Source organism: Sus scrofa, chromosome 14 (assembly GCF_054392235.1).
Source record: "Sus scrofa isolate SSC_HxYL_T2T_F1_AM1 chromosome 14, Sscrofa_HxYL_maternal_Yorkshire_Landrace_v2.0, whole genome shotgun sequence".
Taxonomy (NCBI): domain Eukaryota; kingdom Metazoa; phylum Chordata; class Mammalia; order Artiodactyla; family Suidae; genus Sus; species Sus scrofa.
This window is the reverse complement of record NC_139396.1, coordinates 128,557,298-128,575,009: the sequence shown is the minus strand read 5'-3', so window position 1 is coordinate 128,575,009 and position 17,712 is coordinate 128,557,298. Positions and strand designations below refer to the sequence as shown.

Genomic DNA, 17,712 nt, shown 5'->3' with positions numbered 1-17,712 from the left:
CCAACATTAAGTCCACAAATAACAAGAGCTGGAGGGGCTGTGGAGAAAAAGGAACCCTCCTGCACTGCTGGTGGGAATGTAAGCTTGTACAGCCACTATGGAGAACAGTTTGGAGATCCCTTAGAAATCTATACATAGAACTTCCATATGACCCCGCAATCCCATTCTTGGGCATCTATCTGGACAAAACTCTATTGAAAAGAGACACGTGCACCCACATGTTCATTGCAGCACTATTCACAATAGCCAGGACATGGAAACAACCCAAATGTGCACTGATAGATGACTGGATCAGGAAGAAATGGTATATATACACAATGAAATACTACTCAGCTGTAAAAAAGAATGACATAATGCCATTTGCAGCAACATGGATGGAACTAGAGAATCTCATCCTGAGTGAAATGAGCCAGAAAGACAAAGACAAATACCATATGATATCACTTATAACTGGAATCTAATATCCAGCACAAATGAACATCTCCTCAGAAAAGAAAATCATGGACTTGGAGAAAAGACTTGTGGCTGCCCGATGGGAGGGGGAGGGAGTGGGAGGGATTGGGAGCTTGGGCTTATCAGACACAACTTAGAATAGATTTACAAGGAGATCCTGCTGAATAGCATTGAGAGCTTTGTGGAGATACTCATGTTGCAACAGAAGAAAGGGTGGGGGAAAAAATGTAATTGCAATGTATACATGTAAGGATAACCTGACCCCCTTGCTGTACAGTGGGAAAATAAAAAAAAATAAAAAATAAAAATAAATAAAAAAATAAAAATAAAAAATAACATAAATAAAAAAATAAAAATGCTTATTACTGTAAACAGAGAAGTCCTGAACCAAATGTTGCAAATCAAATCCAACTGTGGGGATACTTGTATAGTATGTATATTTAGTGGGAAAAGTGAGGCCAATAGATACAATGATATCAATAGATGGAGTTATCTAATAAAAAAAATGTTCATGGCCAAAAATATCATTAAACATAAAAGGATAAACTTCCCTAATCTGATTTTTAAAATCTAGCAAAATACACATACAAATCATTCTCCATAGTGAGATGTTAATCTCTACTCTCCTGCAGCTGAGAAATGAAACAAGGACAAAACAAAGGTATTAATCCACCTAGCAGCACAATGTATACAGACATTGCCATTAATCTAGAAACAAACTTTTGACAATGTTTTCAAATTTTGCAAGGTTGCTGGATGTAAATCATCAAAATGAAAAATCAAATATATGAGTTCCTGTTGTGGTGCAGTGGAAACCAACCCCACTGGTATCCATGAGGATGCCAGTTCCATCCCTGGCCTCACTCAGTGGGTTAAGGATCTGGCGTTGCCATGAGCTGTGGTATATGGGTCGCAAATGGGGCTCAGATACCGAGTTGCTGTGGCTGTGGTGTAGGCCCGCAGCTGTAGTTGCCATTCCACCCCTAGCCTGGGAATTGCCAAACGCCACTGGAGTGGCCCTAAAAAGCAAAATAAAATTTAAAATAGAAATCAATTATATTATCATACTTTAGATAAAAGAATGGAAAAATTATTTTTACAAATTTATAACAGCAATGAGCATCTTGGGAAGACTAAACAAAAGATTTGTAAGCCAAATCACCAAAAATCCCCTCATTATTTAGAAAGTTAAATAAAGACTTTGAAAACTGGGAGCATTTACCATATTCATTAATTGAAAGTTTCAAAATGTCCTCATAAGTCTTCCCCCACTGATTTCATGTCACCCTGATAAAAATCCCAGCAAAGTGTTTGTTAAATTGATAAACCGATACTAACATTCATTTGGAAATGTAAACAGCTAGGCCAAGCAAGATGAAAGAAGCAGGATAAATTTGGAATCAACAATAATCTGTTATAAAGCTCCATAGACTTACCTGGAAACAAGACATAACCCAAAAAGCCACCAAACACATGGTTTTGATTGGTTTTTACTTCTCTCACCTTGTGTTCACAGTGTATTACATCCATACTCCAGGAAGAGGAACTTCTGGATCACTGAGGTTCATATAAGAGAAATCAATCCTACCTTGGGGATGAGGTAGTTTCTGAATTTAATGTCACAAGTAACCGCATGAGGCAGGTTGGTAGGGACCAGGTCACTGTATCTCTGGATCTCGTGCACCACAGCATCCGTGTAGGGCATGTGGCTCTTGTCCTGCATGCAGGGGCTCCGGTGTCTGCCAATCACATGGTCAATCTCTTCCTGGATCTTAGCTGGCAAGAGACAAGTAAAATTGATGGAGAGAGGGAAAAATGCATACCACATTTGCATACCAATTCAGGGATCTGTGAGACATGAGGCAGATGTCCCAACATCATCATAAATATCAGCTATACACCAAGAAATGCAGCTAGACGTAGAGAGGCAATGCCCATAATATATACGTCAGTCTCCTACAAGCGAGGCTTAAGAACAGCTAAAGAGGCATCTATATTAGCAAACTTGGTAACACAAACGGAAATGATGAAATGTTTCAAAATATAAATAGAACATAATGGTGAGAAACTACAGTCCCTGCAGAAAGAAAAAAGAAAAGGAAATCCAGTATTAAAAATAACGTATGGGTAACTTAACAATAGGAATAATTGAGACTGAAATAGTAACAAAATTATTTCATTAGAGTTGCTGTAATAGTATTTTATTAGAATTACATTTTAAAGCAAGATCACTAGGCATTTTAATAATGATCCTATATGTTTGACAATTCCTTGTGACATTTGCTGGGAAAACTGTCAGTTAGTAAAAAAGAATAATATACACATTAAAAATTTATTTGCTTGCAAGGAATTTAGGTACTTTCCTGGATAGGAAACTAATGTACTACTGAAATAAAAGTACATGCTCTAATACAAAAAAAAAATTTTTTTGAAAAGTTGTACTATATGTGTTTCACTGTATTTGTGTAGTGTGTGTGCAATTTGCAGCTACTACTTTCTTTAGCGTCTAACTGCCAAATGCCATCACTTTGAACATTCTAGCATTTTCTTCTGAAATTCATTTCCTAGTTCTAAATAATGACTCTGTTTCTATTTCTTATGGATTTTTAAACAATATTTGATGTTCTGGTATTAGAGTTGAGACTTCCCATTTCCACCCCCACCTCATACAAAATATACCCAGATACACACACACACACACACACACACACACACACACACACACACACACACACACAAATTCCCTTAGTTTATTTTCACAAAGTTTACATCACAATTTCTGGCTATGAAAATACTCATTTTAGGGAGTTCCTGTTGCAGCTCAGTGGGTTAAGAACTACATAGTGTCCCTGAGCATGCATGCAGGTTTGATGCCTGGACTCGGTCAGTGGGTTAAGGATCCCGTGTTGTTGCAAGCTGCGGCACAGGTCACAGAGGCACCTGGGAACCAGCATCGCTGTGGCTGTGGCTGTGGCTGTGGCTGTGGCTGTGGCATAGGCTGACAGCTGCAACTCTGATTCGATCCCTAGCCCAGGAACTTTCATATGCTACAGGTGAGGCCCTAAAAAGGAAAAAATAATAATTTAAAGATCATTCTGATTACACAAACAATGCTCCCCCCTAAGACAACTAGGATTATGCTTCATTTTTCATACTTTCTGGAACTTAAACACGTCTCTGTAATTCATAAAAATCTGTATCTTGATTTAGAATTATTTCCAAATATTGACATAGACATTTCAAACTCCTAATCATAATTTCCCTACTATTAGGAAACCACAGATAATCAATCACCTCTCTTCTGTTCTTGCTTTATTCCTTTACAACTGCTTTAGCCACCAAACCATTGCAGGGTTGGGTTTTGTTTGGTTGTATTTTGTCTTTTGTTTTTTGTTTTTGTTTTGTTTTTTTCGCTTGTTTGGTTTGTTGGCTGCGCCAATGGCATGCAGAAGTTCCTGGGACTGAACCTGCACAACAGAACGGACAACACCAGATCCTTAACCGCTAGGCCACCAGGGAACTCCATATACACCTAATCATTCTGAAACGGATATTTTCCAGGCCCAATTTCTAAAACAGGTTTGACTTTTTTCTCTTTTAAAAAAATCTTTTTAGGGCTGCACCTGTGGCATATGGAGGTTCCCAGGCTAGGGCTGAATCGGAGCTGTAGCCGCTGGCCTACACCACAGCCACAGCAATGCTGCAGCTGAGCTGCACTCTGCCACCTACACCACAACTCATGGCAATGCCAGATCCTTAACCTACTGAGAAAGCCAGGGATTAACCCTGCATCCTCATGGATACTAGCCAGATTTGTTTCTGCTGAGCCACGATGGGAACTCCACAGTTCTGACTCTTTTATTCCACCCTTCACGAGTTTTCCAAATTCCTGGAGCCCATGGCTTTCTCTGATATGACTTCAGGCATATGGATGAGAAAGGGAAGAGTGGGAGAAAATTTTTGCCCCCATACAGGTCTGAAAAGACCCTCTTTTTAATAATACAGAATTTGACAGTTTCTCTTGAGATACCCAATGCTGTTTTTCAAACTTAATCCTTTATACATGACCAATACATATCTCCGAAAGCTATAGTGATTTTCTCTGGTGTTCTGAAATGTCATGAACCTGTGTCTTGGGGTGGATGTTTTCATTTGATTCACTCTGCTAGACATGTTGAAAGAATCTTCTACCTACATGGCAACTGTTGGAGGTCTTTTCTCCAGAGAATTTACACTTTCTGAAGTTTGTCTGTGGCTACTGTAATTTCAGGAAGCAGGATGGAGAAAGGAGCTAAATGTCTCTGAATTCAAAGAATGAATTCTTATCTAACCTTTCCTCTCAGCTGTACACCTCACTCTTGCCCTTGGTCTCTGCCCATATGGGCCTCTTAGGTTCATTTCTCTAAACAGTAAGCACCTCTCCTTCTCTTGTGCAAACACAGTTACCCAATAAAAGGAGTTGTCAGAAGGACATGGCAGGGAGAGCTACATTTATCAGCCTGTTGTTTCTCCCTCTCCCCTCACTGAAACCCAGTACTTCCAAATACTGAATCTTATGGGAGTTTAAGGACACAAATGACTTTTCATTATACAACTTCCTCTTCTCACACTTAGGCTATAACTTCATCCTCTCTGCTAATATCATTATCACCTCTCAGTATACTCTCTGTCTTTCAAAAATTTGTTGAAGATGAGTTGGCTGCTTCCTGACCTCTTCTCTATCTTTAAAAGGCTAATTCTGGTTTCACGAGGCTATAGTCATTCCAGTGGGATCCTAACAAAGCAAGATAATGTCTATGTCTAAAATGCTATGTATGACTGGAACTCTTTAAAGGTTAATTTCTAACAAAAAGTCCTTTGTAAAACTAAAATTATGGACCCCCTCCACTCCACAATTCTTATTCTGGCAATAACCATGATTCCGGAAACAAACTTCTCAATGAATAAAATTCCTGGATACACACATCTCAGGCCAATTCCTTGTGATTCTAACTTTTTAAAGCACTTACAATACTGTGAAAATTATCTCAGGCAGCCTCACTAAATTTCCAGGATTTTCACTAATGCTTCCATAAGGAGCGTTTCCATTTTCCCTACCATGGCTTTATAACACTGAGTTTTCAGAATGAGGAGCATCAAAATGGCCTTTCCATGATAAAACCAACATGCAGTCTCTGGCCAGTTCATGCCCCTGTGCCTGCTACAAATAACCTCCCATGAAGTCCTGATGCTCTTTTGTTGATTCTGCTACTGCCCACAGTGTCTTCACTCCTCCCAGTCCTCCTTCCACATCATGTAAAGATGTCCCACTATTGTCCTTGCATAAATTTGAGAAAAATACAACAGAGATTTAAGCAGTTCTCTAAGAGACACAAGGTCAAATGCACTCACAGTCTCTTTCCAACATCTCCTCTGAAGTCACCCTGTGACATCTGGATGCTTGAGCAGCAGGAGGAGCCCATGTCTCAGAGTGGCGCTCACTGTCTCTGTCCTAGCTGCAAACAAGTCAGCAATAGTGACCGTCAAGCTTTCCAGTGTATATTCTGATTGGTGATTGTGCTTCTCCTAGGAGTGATTTGATTTGGAAAAATTACAAAGCATGGGAAAAAAGCAGGTAAACAGGGACCATGAATAGCTAAAAAATAAGCTGACACAAATCATCCCTGAGGAAGCCCAGACACTGGAATGACTAGATAAAAACTTGGAGATACATGTCTTAAATATGCTTGGGGAGCAGAAGAAAACCATGGATAAGAACTAAAGAGTATCAGAAAAGTGTATGAACAAGTGCAGAATGAGAAAAGTCCTATAAAAGGAGCCAAAGAGAAATTGCCAAAGAAGATATAAAAATGAGTAACAGCACATGAAAATATGGTCACTATCAGTGTTCATACAGGAAATGCAAATTAAGCTACAAGGAGATACCTCTTCACCTTAACTAAGCAAGTTTTAATAATGACAAGAAATTAGAAAGTAACTATGGGGTGTTACATGGGAAAATAGGAAAGCTTTAGATGGCTGGTAGCATTATAGATGCTGCAGTCACTGTAGAAAAGTCTGGCTGTTTCTCAAAATGTTAGGTATAAAATGACCATAATCTCACCAATTCCACTCCCAGGAATATACCCAACATAAATGAAAACATACCCATTGAGGAAACTTGCATGCTCATGGGTATGTTCCTCTCATATGACCGAAAGGAAATGACCCAAAGGAATGATGTTGGTAGCAACATCATTCATACGGCCCAAAGGAAAAACCAGCACAAATGTACACCAATAAAGAGAAGGCACACTAAATTATGGTATGAATATAAAATTGAATACTATCCAGCCATAAAAGAGAAAAACAGAGTACTGATACCTACTACAACTTAGATAAGCCTCCAAAACATGACACTAGGTGAAAGAAGCCCAGAAACAAGAGAGGCAGTGCTAGAGTTCCTTTATATGATAATACCATAACAAGCAAATCCGAGAGACATAGAGCAGGTTACAGTTTAACATAAGAGGGAGTGGAGTGAAAGAGGAGCGATCATTTGACTGATATGGGATATTGCTGCAAAGTGATGGGAAAGTTTTGAAATAAATGAACCAGTTGTTACACAACATTGTGAATGCACTAAATACCACTACAAGTACACACTTTAAAATGGTTAACTATACGGGTATGTGAATTTCAACTCAGTTTTGTTTTGTTTTGTTTTGTTTTATTGTTTTCTGTTTGTGGCTGCACCTGCAGCTTATGTTAGTTCCCGGGTTAGGGGTCAAATTGGAGCTGCAGCTGTGGCCTATACCACAGCCACGGGAAAACCAGATCAGAGCTACATCCATGACCAATGCCACAGCCTGCAGTAATGCCAAACACTTACCCCCCAGAGCAAGGCCAGGGATTGAACCCACATCTTCACGGACACTATGCTGGGCTCCTAACCTACAAGACCACAAAGGGAACACCTTCACCTCAATTTTTAAATGCCATTACTCCATAAATTGATCCAGATTTCCACAATCTCTATCAAAATCACTATGGATTCCTTTGCATTAATTAACAAGTTTACCGAAAATTAATATGGAAGTTCATGAAACTCAGACTAGACAAAATAATCTGGAAAAATAGCAACAAAATTAGAAGACTCACACTTCTCAATTTCCAAATAAACTCTGTGAGATCCTGCTGTGTAGCATGTGATACTATGTCTAGTCACTTATGATGGAGCATGATAACATGAGAAAAAAGAATGTATACATGTATGTGTAACTGGGTCACCAAGCTGTACAGTAGAAAAAAAATAATGTATTGGGGAAATCAAAGAAAATAAATAAAAATTTAAAAAAAAACTATAAAGCTAGTAATTAACACTATAAGATATGCCATTGCTATAGCTATTGACATTCAATAATGATTTTAATTTTTTCTATTATAGTTGGTTTACGGGATTCTATCAATTTCTACTGTACAGCTAAATGACCCAGTCACACATATCACATACTTTTCTCTCATGATCCTTCATTATGTTCCATCACAAGTGATAAGGTATAGTTCCTTGTGCTATACAACAGGATCTCATTGCTTACTTACTCCAAATGCCACAGTTTGCATCTATTAACCCCAGATACCCAGTCCTCCTCCTCCCCCTTGACAACCACAAGTCTGTTCTCCAAGTCCATGAGTTTCTTTTGTGTGGAAAGGTTCATTTGTGCCCTATATTAGATTCCAGTTATGTAATATCATATGGTATTTGTCTTTCTCTTTCTGACTTACTTCACTTAGTAGGAGAGTCTCTAGTTCCATCCATGTTGCTGCAAATGGCATCATTTTGTTCTTTTTGATGGCTGAGTGTATTCCATTGTGTGTAAATATATACCACATCTTCTTAAACCCTTCATCTATCAATAGACATTTAGGGTGTTTCCATGTCTTGGCTATTGTGAATAGGGCTGCAGTGGACATATGGGTGCATGTTCTTTTTCAAGGAAAGTGTGGTCTGGATATATGCCCAAGAGCGGGATTGCTAGATTATATGATAGTTCTATATTTTGTTTTCTGAGGAACCTCCATACTGTTTTCCATAGTGGTTGTACCAATTCACAGTCCCACCAAAAGTTCCAGAGGGTTCCCTTTTCTCCACACCCTCTCCAGCATTGGCTATTTGTGGACTTATTCATGATGGCCATTCTGATTGGTATGAGGTGGTACCTCATAGCAGTTTTGATTTGCATTTCTCTAATAATTAGCGATGTTGAGAATTTTTTCATGTGCCTGTTGGCCATCTGTATACCTTCTTTGGAGAAATGTCTATTCAGGTCTTTTGCCCACTTTTCAATTGGGTTGTTGGGGTTTTTTTTGCTGTTGAGTTATATAAGGTGTTTACATATTTTAGAGATTAAGCCCTTGTCAGCTGCATCATTTGAAACTATTTTCTCCCAATCCATAGGTTGTCTCTTTTTTTTATGGTTTCATTTGCTGTACAAAAGCTTGTCAGTTTGATTAGGCCCCATTAGTTTATTTTTGCTCTTCTTTCTGTAACCTTGGGAGTCTGACCTAAGAAAACACTTGTGTGGTTGAGGTCAGAGAATGTTTTGCCTAAGTTCTCTTCAAGAAGTTTGATGGTGTCTTATCTTACATTTAAGTCTTTAAGCCACTTTGAGTTTATTTTTGTGCATGGTGTGAGGATGTGTTCCAGTTTCACCGATTTACATGCAGCAGTCCAGTTTTCCCAGCACCACTTGCTGAAGTGACTGTCTTCTTCCCATTTTACACTCTTGCCTCTTTTGTTGAAGATCAATTGATTGTAGGTGTCTGGGTTTATTTCTGAGTTCTCCATTCTATTCCACTGCTCTGTATGTCTGTTTTGGTACCAGGACCACACTGTCTTGATTATTGTGGCTTTGTAATATTGCCTGAGGTCTGGGGGGAGGGGGCTGCTGCTTGGTTTTTGTTCCTCAGGAATGCTTGGGATAAGTACTAACATTTAGATTCCTGGAATAGATGTCAGGTTACAGGAATAAACCCTCAAATTTTTAACCTATTGATTTTTGACAAGGGTGCCAAGATGACTCGTGTGAAGAACAGTCTTTTCAGCAAATGGTGCAGGATCCATGCTCTTAGACATGTATCTTCAACTCCATATCGATGCCAATTCACTTTACACTCAATTAAGGCTCCTCTCTTCCATCCACCTCCTCTTTTCCATCATGTGCCCATGTATACAGCATCATATATACAGCCAACAACCATCTGAAATGCCCTCCATTGTCTTTCAATGCAAATATATTAATATTTACTTCCCACCAATGGCCATACAGGAAGCCTAGTTATATTAAGTAATTTTTTGGATTCTCTCTCTTTCCTCACACTTTCTCTTCTTTCTTTCTTTTTTTTTTTTTGCATTTTAGGGACACACCTGTGGCATATGGAAGTCCTCAGCCTAGGGTTGAATCAGAGCTGAAGCTTCCAGCCTACCCCAAGCCACAGCCACATCCATGGCAGATCCAAACACCATCTGCAACCTACACCATGCATCAAGGCAACACTGGATCCTTCACCCTCTGAGAAAGGCCAATCCTCATGGATTCTAGCTGGGCTTGTAACCTGCTGAGCCACAGGAGAAACTCCTCTGTGTCTCTTACAGTGTGTGCAATGATCATGCCCATCTTCATACCACAGCATAATTTTGAATTTTCTCACTGGTTTCTAATTGTTTACATGCTAGCTGACATGTCATTCTGCCTCTCCTTAAGTAGATTATGAGTATCTAAAGAGTAGAAGCAATATCTTCAACTGATTTAATCATTAAACATTATCTCTTTCATAATGCTTCCTGTAGATCCATGCACACAACAGTATGCATTCATGCATACTTACGATGCTTGTCAGCATCAAAAGCTAGCCCACTGAAACATCCCTGATAAAGACAAAACTATGCAATGAACCTCAAAATGCACAAGCAATCAAATAACTGAGCTGTCATTAACATGGTACCTGCTCCATCTTGATCAGGAAAAAATCAATAAAGTCCCGAGGGTTGTTAATGTCCAGGGATGCTTGGTGTTCTCTGGTTTTCTCCAAAGTGTACCTTGTCATTCGAGCAAATTTTTAAGGAATGTGTTGTAACTTCCCGGGAAATAATCAAGGAGAACAGGGAATATATTGCAGACCTGCAAGAGAAAACAAGAGTCTATTAAATAAAGAACACTTCAGGAAGAATTAAACACTATATGCTCAGCCTGGTGAATAACTCTGTTAAAGTATCAATATAACAGTCTTTGTATTGAGGGGAATATATACTTCACAATACACAATTTTCTATGCTGACGGACATATTTAAGGGAGAAAATGAGGACAAGGGATCAAAGATAATTATCATTTCCTATACTCATACTTAATATTTATAGTATAAGAGAATTTATATATAAATCTTTTCATTATTTATTTTTACAGCATTTCCCCCTACAGTCATGACACGTGGGATGGCATGAAATACAATAATTCCCATTTGTAGATGACAGCAGACTTTAAAGGAGTTTAGGCAAATTGATGTAGAGCACAGAGCTGGTCCCTGATGTTTAGTACCTTCCAGAATAAAATCAGTATTTTACAACTGAGAGGGTCCAAAAGATACCATGAAACACAACTCAAATTTTCATGTACTAAGTAGCCATACACCAGAGCAATGAAGTGACATCTCTAAGATCACACCATCATCCTTTAGGCAGAGTGCCAAACATGTCAGCTTAGTCCAGGCTACAATTGAGATGTTTGTTTATAGCTCTTCCACCACCCCCCAAAAATTTATTCTCTCATCCTCAATGCAATTACCTCATCAGTTAGGATGCCAACTGAAGCCTCAAACTCTCCTGATTTAGTCAGGGCGCCCTGGCAGCACTCTCCCTCTAGAAGGAGACAGTCTCTTCCTTCCTAAATGCAGATGTTTCTACCAAGGAATGTGCTGAAGAAGGCATTAAATGGTGATTGGTGACAAGACGTGTGGGTAATGGAAGCCTTTACAGAAGGACCAAGAATTCCTTCTATTGCTGTGGTCATGTTTTGGGGAAGTTGCCAGAGTACTGTATGGAAACTGGGCTTTGGAATTTAGTGGAAAAACCACTGGACCAGGGACAATAGGACAGAAATGCAGTGCTGTACTCTGGGCATGTATTTTCCTGTCTGTCATTAGAGGGCTGAGCCAAATGTGTTCTCCATGGTGCTGAGCTCTGGGCAGGATGGTGATCACACACTCACTTCACAGCTTGGTGCATAGAGAGATTTGGACTTTGTGGAGAAAAGAGCATAAATGGCTCTTTGAGAAGCAAGGATCTTGGCCTCCCCTGCCTCCATGGAGAGTTCAGAATCCTGAGGTTTTCCTTCACTTTTTCCATTAGGTTTAGAAAAGTCTGATCTTTATAATCAAAGCGGTTCTGGTAAATAATGGAACTGATCACATTGCAGGGAGCACAGCTCAGGATAAAAGTGGGATCACAGGGTGAAGCTGAAGAATCAGAAACAGTTGAAACACACCATTAAAACATACACATGAAACACACTGTCTTTGAGATAACAAGTAATGATGATGTTAGAAAAAAGTTCAATCAATCTCTTTCCTACAAATTCCCTTCAAAACAAATATTCCACATGCCCCGAATCAACACATTGCTTTTATCTTCATCTGAAAAGACCCTTTTAACCTGGCTAGGTATAACATGTTTTTTAGAAAAATATTCAATTCACAACCACTGCCTCTACTTGTACTCTTTTCACACAAGGTTACTGTTAATTTGAAAATATAAAGAAGAACGCATTTTCAAATGCCATTTTCATATTGTTTAATAACTAAAATTGTAAGTGCTGAATAGCATCTGTCTGCAAAGCTGTAGAAAATTAAGCAGTGATACATAAATAAAGAGAATAGTTAGAGACAGCAAAATCAAGACTTGTGTTGAACCAGCAGAGGAAAAACGAAGGAGAGAGAGATGGTACATGAATTCATGTATTTGGAAAGAATAAAGGGAAGTATCCATGCTGTTTGAGAAGAAAGACTAATAATACAACAATTACTATAAATTGAATTTTTGTTTATAGTCAAAAATGTAACATTTTTATTTCAAACGTAGACTCCAGGCAAGAGAAAAAATAAAAAGGTAATGTGATGAACATGGCTCTTTTATGTTTTCATTTCAATGTTTAAAAATATTTCTTTTCTTAAGAAGTAAATGTCCATCATTTCCAATAACCGCAGAAATACATTTATTTGATTTATTGGGCAAAGCTGCCTTATGTGAGCTTCTGGGTACTGTTATGCACAACCATCAAGAGCATACTATGTTTTAATACATTTGATTTTTTGCATTCTTTAAGTCAAGTTTTTCATATTTCCAGCAAAGAAATTACAGTAGAGGAAAACTTGTCCCTTTTTTGTAGGAGGTCTATGAAATAAAACTGTTGTGATCAAATCATCAATGCAAAGTATATTGAGTTCCAATATTCACGTCTATAGATGTCATTAAGGATTACTTAAATCAACCACACAGTGGCAATGTGACCTTAGATAGATGCTGGATAGGCAGTCCCAGCCCTCATTCTCCCATAGAAGCACTGGTTTAGCAATGATATTTGGACTAAAATTTCTCTATGAGATTTCCAGAATCCTTTAAGAAGTCATTGTAATATAGGAAAGCTCAAAGCTGAAAAAAAATATGATAAAATTGATAAGAACAGCAATTTCCCTTTACACGCATCACCACCTCCCTCAATCTGGAAAAACTCAATGCTGGAAGAGTGCCCATTCTTACCACTCCTATTCAACACAGTGCCATAAGTCCTAGCCAGAGGAAGTCCACAAGGAAAATAAAAGGTATCCAAAGGAAAAGGTTTCAAAAAATTCTGTTTGCAGATGCAATGATCTTACACATAAAAGACCCTAAACATGCCCCCCAAATTTAAAACTAATCAATGAAAACAATAAAGTTGCATGATATAAAATCAACCTACAGGAGTTCCCATTGTGGCTCAGAGGTAACAAACATGACCAGTATCCATAAGGACACGGGTTCAGTTGCTGCCCATGCTCAGGGAGTTAAGAATCACGCATTGCTGCAAGCTGTGGTGTATTTCGCAGACGAGGCTCAGATCTCGCTTTGCTGTGGCCATGGCATAAGCTGAAATCTGCAGCTCCGATTTGACCCCTAGCATGGGAATGTCCATATGCCATGGGTATGTCTCTAAAAAGAAAAAAGAAAAAAAAAATACACATACAAAAATCATCTGTGTTTCAGTATTACCAAGAAACTCCATGAAAAAAAATCCCATTTTAAAAAGCAACAAAAACAGCACTTAGGAATAAATTTAACCAAGGATGTGAAAGCTCTGAACATTTCTCTCCCATAAGATCTTAATGAAATAAAGAAGACACAAACAAATGGAAAGATATACAGTCCTCACAGACCAGGATTAGTACACTTAATAGGTCCTTATTACTAAAAGCCATCTATAGAGTCAATATCATTTCGTTCAAAATTCTAATAGCTTTTAAAAATAGAAATATGAAAACAATCCTAAAATACATATGGAACCACAAAAGGCCCCAGATACCCAAAGAAGTCCTGAACATGAAGAAAAAAGCTGAATGCATTAAACTTTCTGGTTTCAAATAAAATTCCAGAGCTAAAAAATCAAAACAGCAGTGTATTGGCATAGAAGTAGACATAGAGACCAAGAAACAGATTTGAGAGCCCAGAAATAAACTTGCATATGAACTATCAACTAATAATTGAGAAGGGATTCAAGAATACTCGCTGGCGAGACAGGATTAAGATGGCAGTATTGAATGAATGGAGCTCAACTTCTCTCTTAAAAACAACAAAATTCACAACTAAAGGCTGAGCATTCTTCACCCAAATGGACCAGAAACCTTAAAAATGATATCCTACTCCAGAAGAAAAAGAGGAGGACACATCAAGAGGTAGGGGGGTGATTTCATGATATAAACAACCCCATACCTCCCAGGCTGAAAGCCCTACAGACTAGAAAGTAACCGGTTCACAGAGACTCACCTACTGGAGTGAGAGTCCTGAGCCCCACAACAAACTCTCACGTGTGGGGACCTGGCATGCGGAGAAAGAGCCCCTGGAGCGTCTGTCATTGAAGGCCAGTAGGGCTGGTGCACAGGAGCGCCACAGAACTGGGGAAACAGAGGACCCATTACTAAAAGGCACACACAGACTTTCACGTGCACTGGGTCCTACGGCAAAGCAAAGTCTCCAAAGGAATCTGGGTCAAACCTGACTGCAGTTCTTGGACGACATCCTCTGAAAACATGGGTGAATGTGGCTTGCTGTGAGGTAAACGCATTGAAAGCAAAGCTCTTGGGAATATTCAGCAGCCCTGCCTTTCCCTGGAGGTGGCCATTTTGGGAAATCCTGGCCCCATCCATCAGTCAGTGCTGAGAAGCCCCAGGATAAACAACAATACAGGTGGGCTCACAGCACAGCCCTTCAGTAAACAGGCAGCTTAAAGACCCCTCAGGCACACAGCTGCCTCTAATCACATCCAGAGACTAAGCCCCACACACCAGAGCGATTAGAATCAGCTCCACCTACCAGGGGGCAGGCATCAGCCCCTCCCATCAGGAAGCCTACAACAAGCCCCCTATATCGACTTCAGCCACAGCAGGGCAGACACAGAAGTAAGAGAGGCTACATTTCTACTTTCTGTAAAAAGGTCACCACACCAAAAACCTATCAAAATGAAAAGACAGAGAACTATAACTCAGACAAGGGAGAAAGGAAAAACCCCAGAAAATCAGCTAAGCCATGAGGAGATTCTCAGGCTCCAGGAAAAAGACTTTAGACTGTTGATGCTGAAGAAGATGCAAGACATTGGAAATAAACTGGAGGCAAAGATGGATAACTTACAGGAAACACTGAGCAAAGAGATACAAGATATAATACTTAAAGAAGAAGTGATGCAAAGTATAATAACTGAAATAAAAAATTCATTAGAAGCAGCTAACAGCAGAATACAGGAGGCAGAAGGACAGATTAGTGGAAATTGTGGGTGCGGAAGAGAAATGAGAAAAAAGATTTAAAAGAAATGAAGAGAGTCTCAGAGAATTCTGGGACAACATTAAATGCACCAACATCCGTATTATAGGGGTGCCAGAAGGAGAAGAGAGAGAGAAGGGGACAGAAAAAAATATTCCAAGAGATAGTAGCCGAAAACTTCCCTAACATGGGGAAGGAACCACTCACTCAAATCCAGGAAGCACAACGAGTACCATATAAAATAAACTCAAGGAGGAACACCCCGAGACACATATTAATCAAACTGACCAAAATTAAAGACAGATAAAATCTTGAAAGCAGCCAGGGAAAAGAAACAAATAACATACAAGGGAACCCCAATAAGGTCATTGGCAGAATTTTCAGCAGAAACTCTGCAGGCCAGAAGGGAGTGGCAGGATATACTTAACATGATGAAAGGAAAAAACCTCCAACCAAGATGGCTTTACCCAGCAAGGCTCTCATTCATACTTGAAGGAGAAATCAAAACCTTCACAGATAAGCAAAAGCTGAGAAAATTCAGAAACACTAAACCAGCCTTACAACAAATACTAAAGGAACTTCTATAGGCAGAAAAGAACAAGAGAAGAAGGAAAGAAAAAAGAGCAACAAAAACAAATCCAAAGCAATTAATAAAATGGCAATAAGAACACACACATCAATAATTACTGTAAATGTTAATGCACTAAGTGCCCCAACCAAAAGACACAGACTGGCTGAATGGATATAAAAACAAGACCCTCATATATGCTGTCTTCAGGAGATCAACGTCACTTCTGGGGACACATACAAATTGAAAATGAGAGGATGGAAGAAAATATTTCATGCAACCAGGAAACAAAAGAAAGCTGGAGTAGAAATACTCATATCCGACCAAATAGACTTTAAAACGAGGAATATTTTAAGGGACAAGGAAGGAAATTATATAATGATCAAAGGAGCAATCCAGGAAGAAGATATAACCATTTTAAATACTTGTGCACCCAACAGAGGTTCACCACATATTATATAAGGCAACTGCTAACAACCTTAAAAGGACAAATCGACAATAACACAATCATAGTGGGGGACTTTAACACCCTACTTACAGCAATGGACAGATCAACCAGACACAAATTCAATAAGGAAACACAGGCCCTGAATGATGCATTAGGACATCATGATGATGCAGATGGACATAATAGATATTTATAGCACATTCCATCCAAAAGCAACAGAATACACATTCTTCTCAAGTGCACATGGAACATTCTCTAAGATGGATCACATCCTGGGCTACAAATCCAACCTCGGTAACTTTAAGAAAATTGAAATCATATCAAGCATCTTTTCAACCACAATGCTATATGACTGGAAATCAACAAGAAGAAGAAAATGGCAAAAAAACACAAACACGTGGAGACTAAACTCCATGCTACTAAACAACCAGTGAATCACTGGAGAAATCAAAGAGGAAATTAAAAAACACCTGGAAGCCAAGGACAACAAAGACACAACACTCCAAAACCTATGGGATGCAGCAAAAGCTGTTCTAAGAGGAATGTTTATAGCAAGACAAGCCCACCTCAGGGAACAAGGAAAAGCTCAAACAAACAAGCCAACTTGACAGCTAAAGCAGCTCCAGAGAGAAGAACAGACAAGACCCCAAGTGAGTAGAAGGAACGAAATCATAAAGATCAGAGCAGAAATCAATGAAATAGAAACAAAGAAAACCATAGAAAAGACCAAAGAAACGAAAAGCTGGTTCTTTGCAAAGATCAACAAAATTGATAAGCCCCTAGCCAGACTTATCAAGCATAAAGGAGAGAGGACTCAAATCCATAAAATTAGAAATGAAAAAGGAGAAGTAACAATGGACATCACAGGAATACAAAGGATCATAAGAGATTACTATATACAACTATGCGCCAATAAAATGGAAAACCTAGAAGAAAGGGACAAATTCTTAGAAAAGTATAATCCTCCAAGACTAAGCCAAGATGAAATAGAAAAGATGAATGGACCAATCACAAGAACTGAAATTGAAACTGTGATTAAAAAACTTCCAACAATCAAGGGTCCAGGACCACATGGCTTCACAGGCGAATTCTACCAAACATTTAGAGAAGAGCTAACACCTATCCTTCTGAAACTATTCCAAAAAATTTCAGAGGAGTGGACACTCCCAAACTCATTCTATGAGGCCGCCATCACCCTGATA

The 17,712-nt window shown here is 39.0% G+C and overlaps 1 pseudogene; it reads right to left on the bottom strand.

Moving 5' to 3' along the window:
• Positions 1-17,712, bottom strand: part of LOC146396993 (cytochrome P450 2C19-like) — a 60,014-nt pseudogene that overhangs the window by 7,038 nt on the left and 35,264 nt on the right.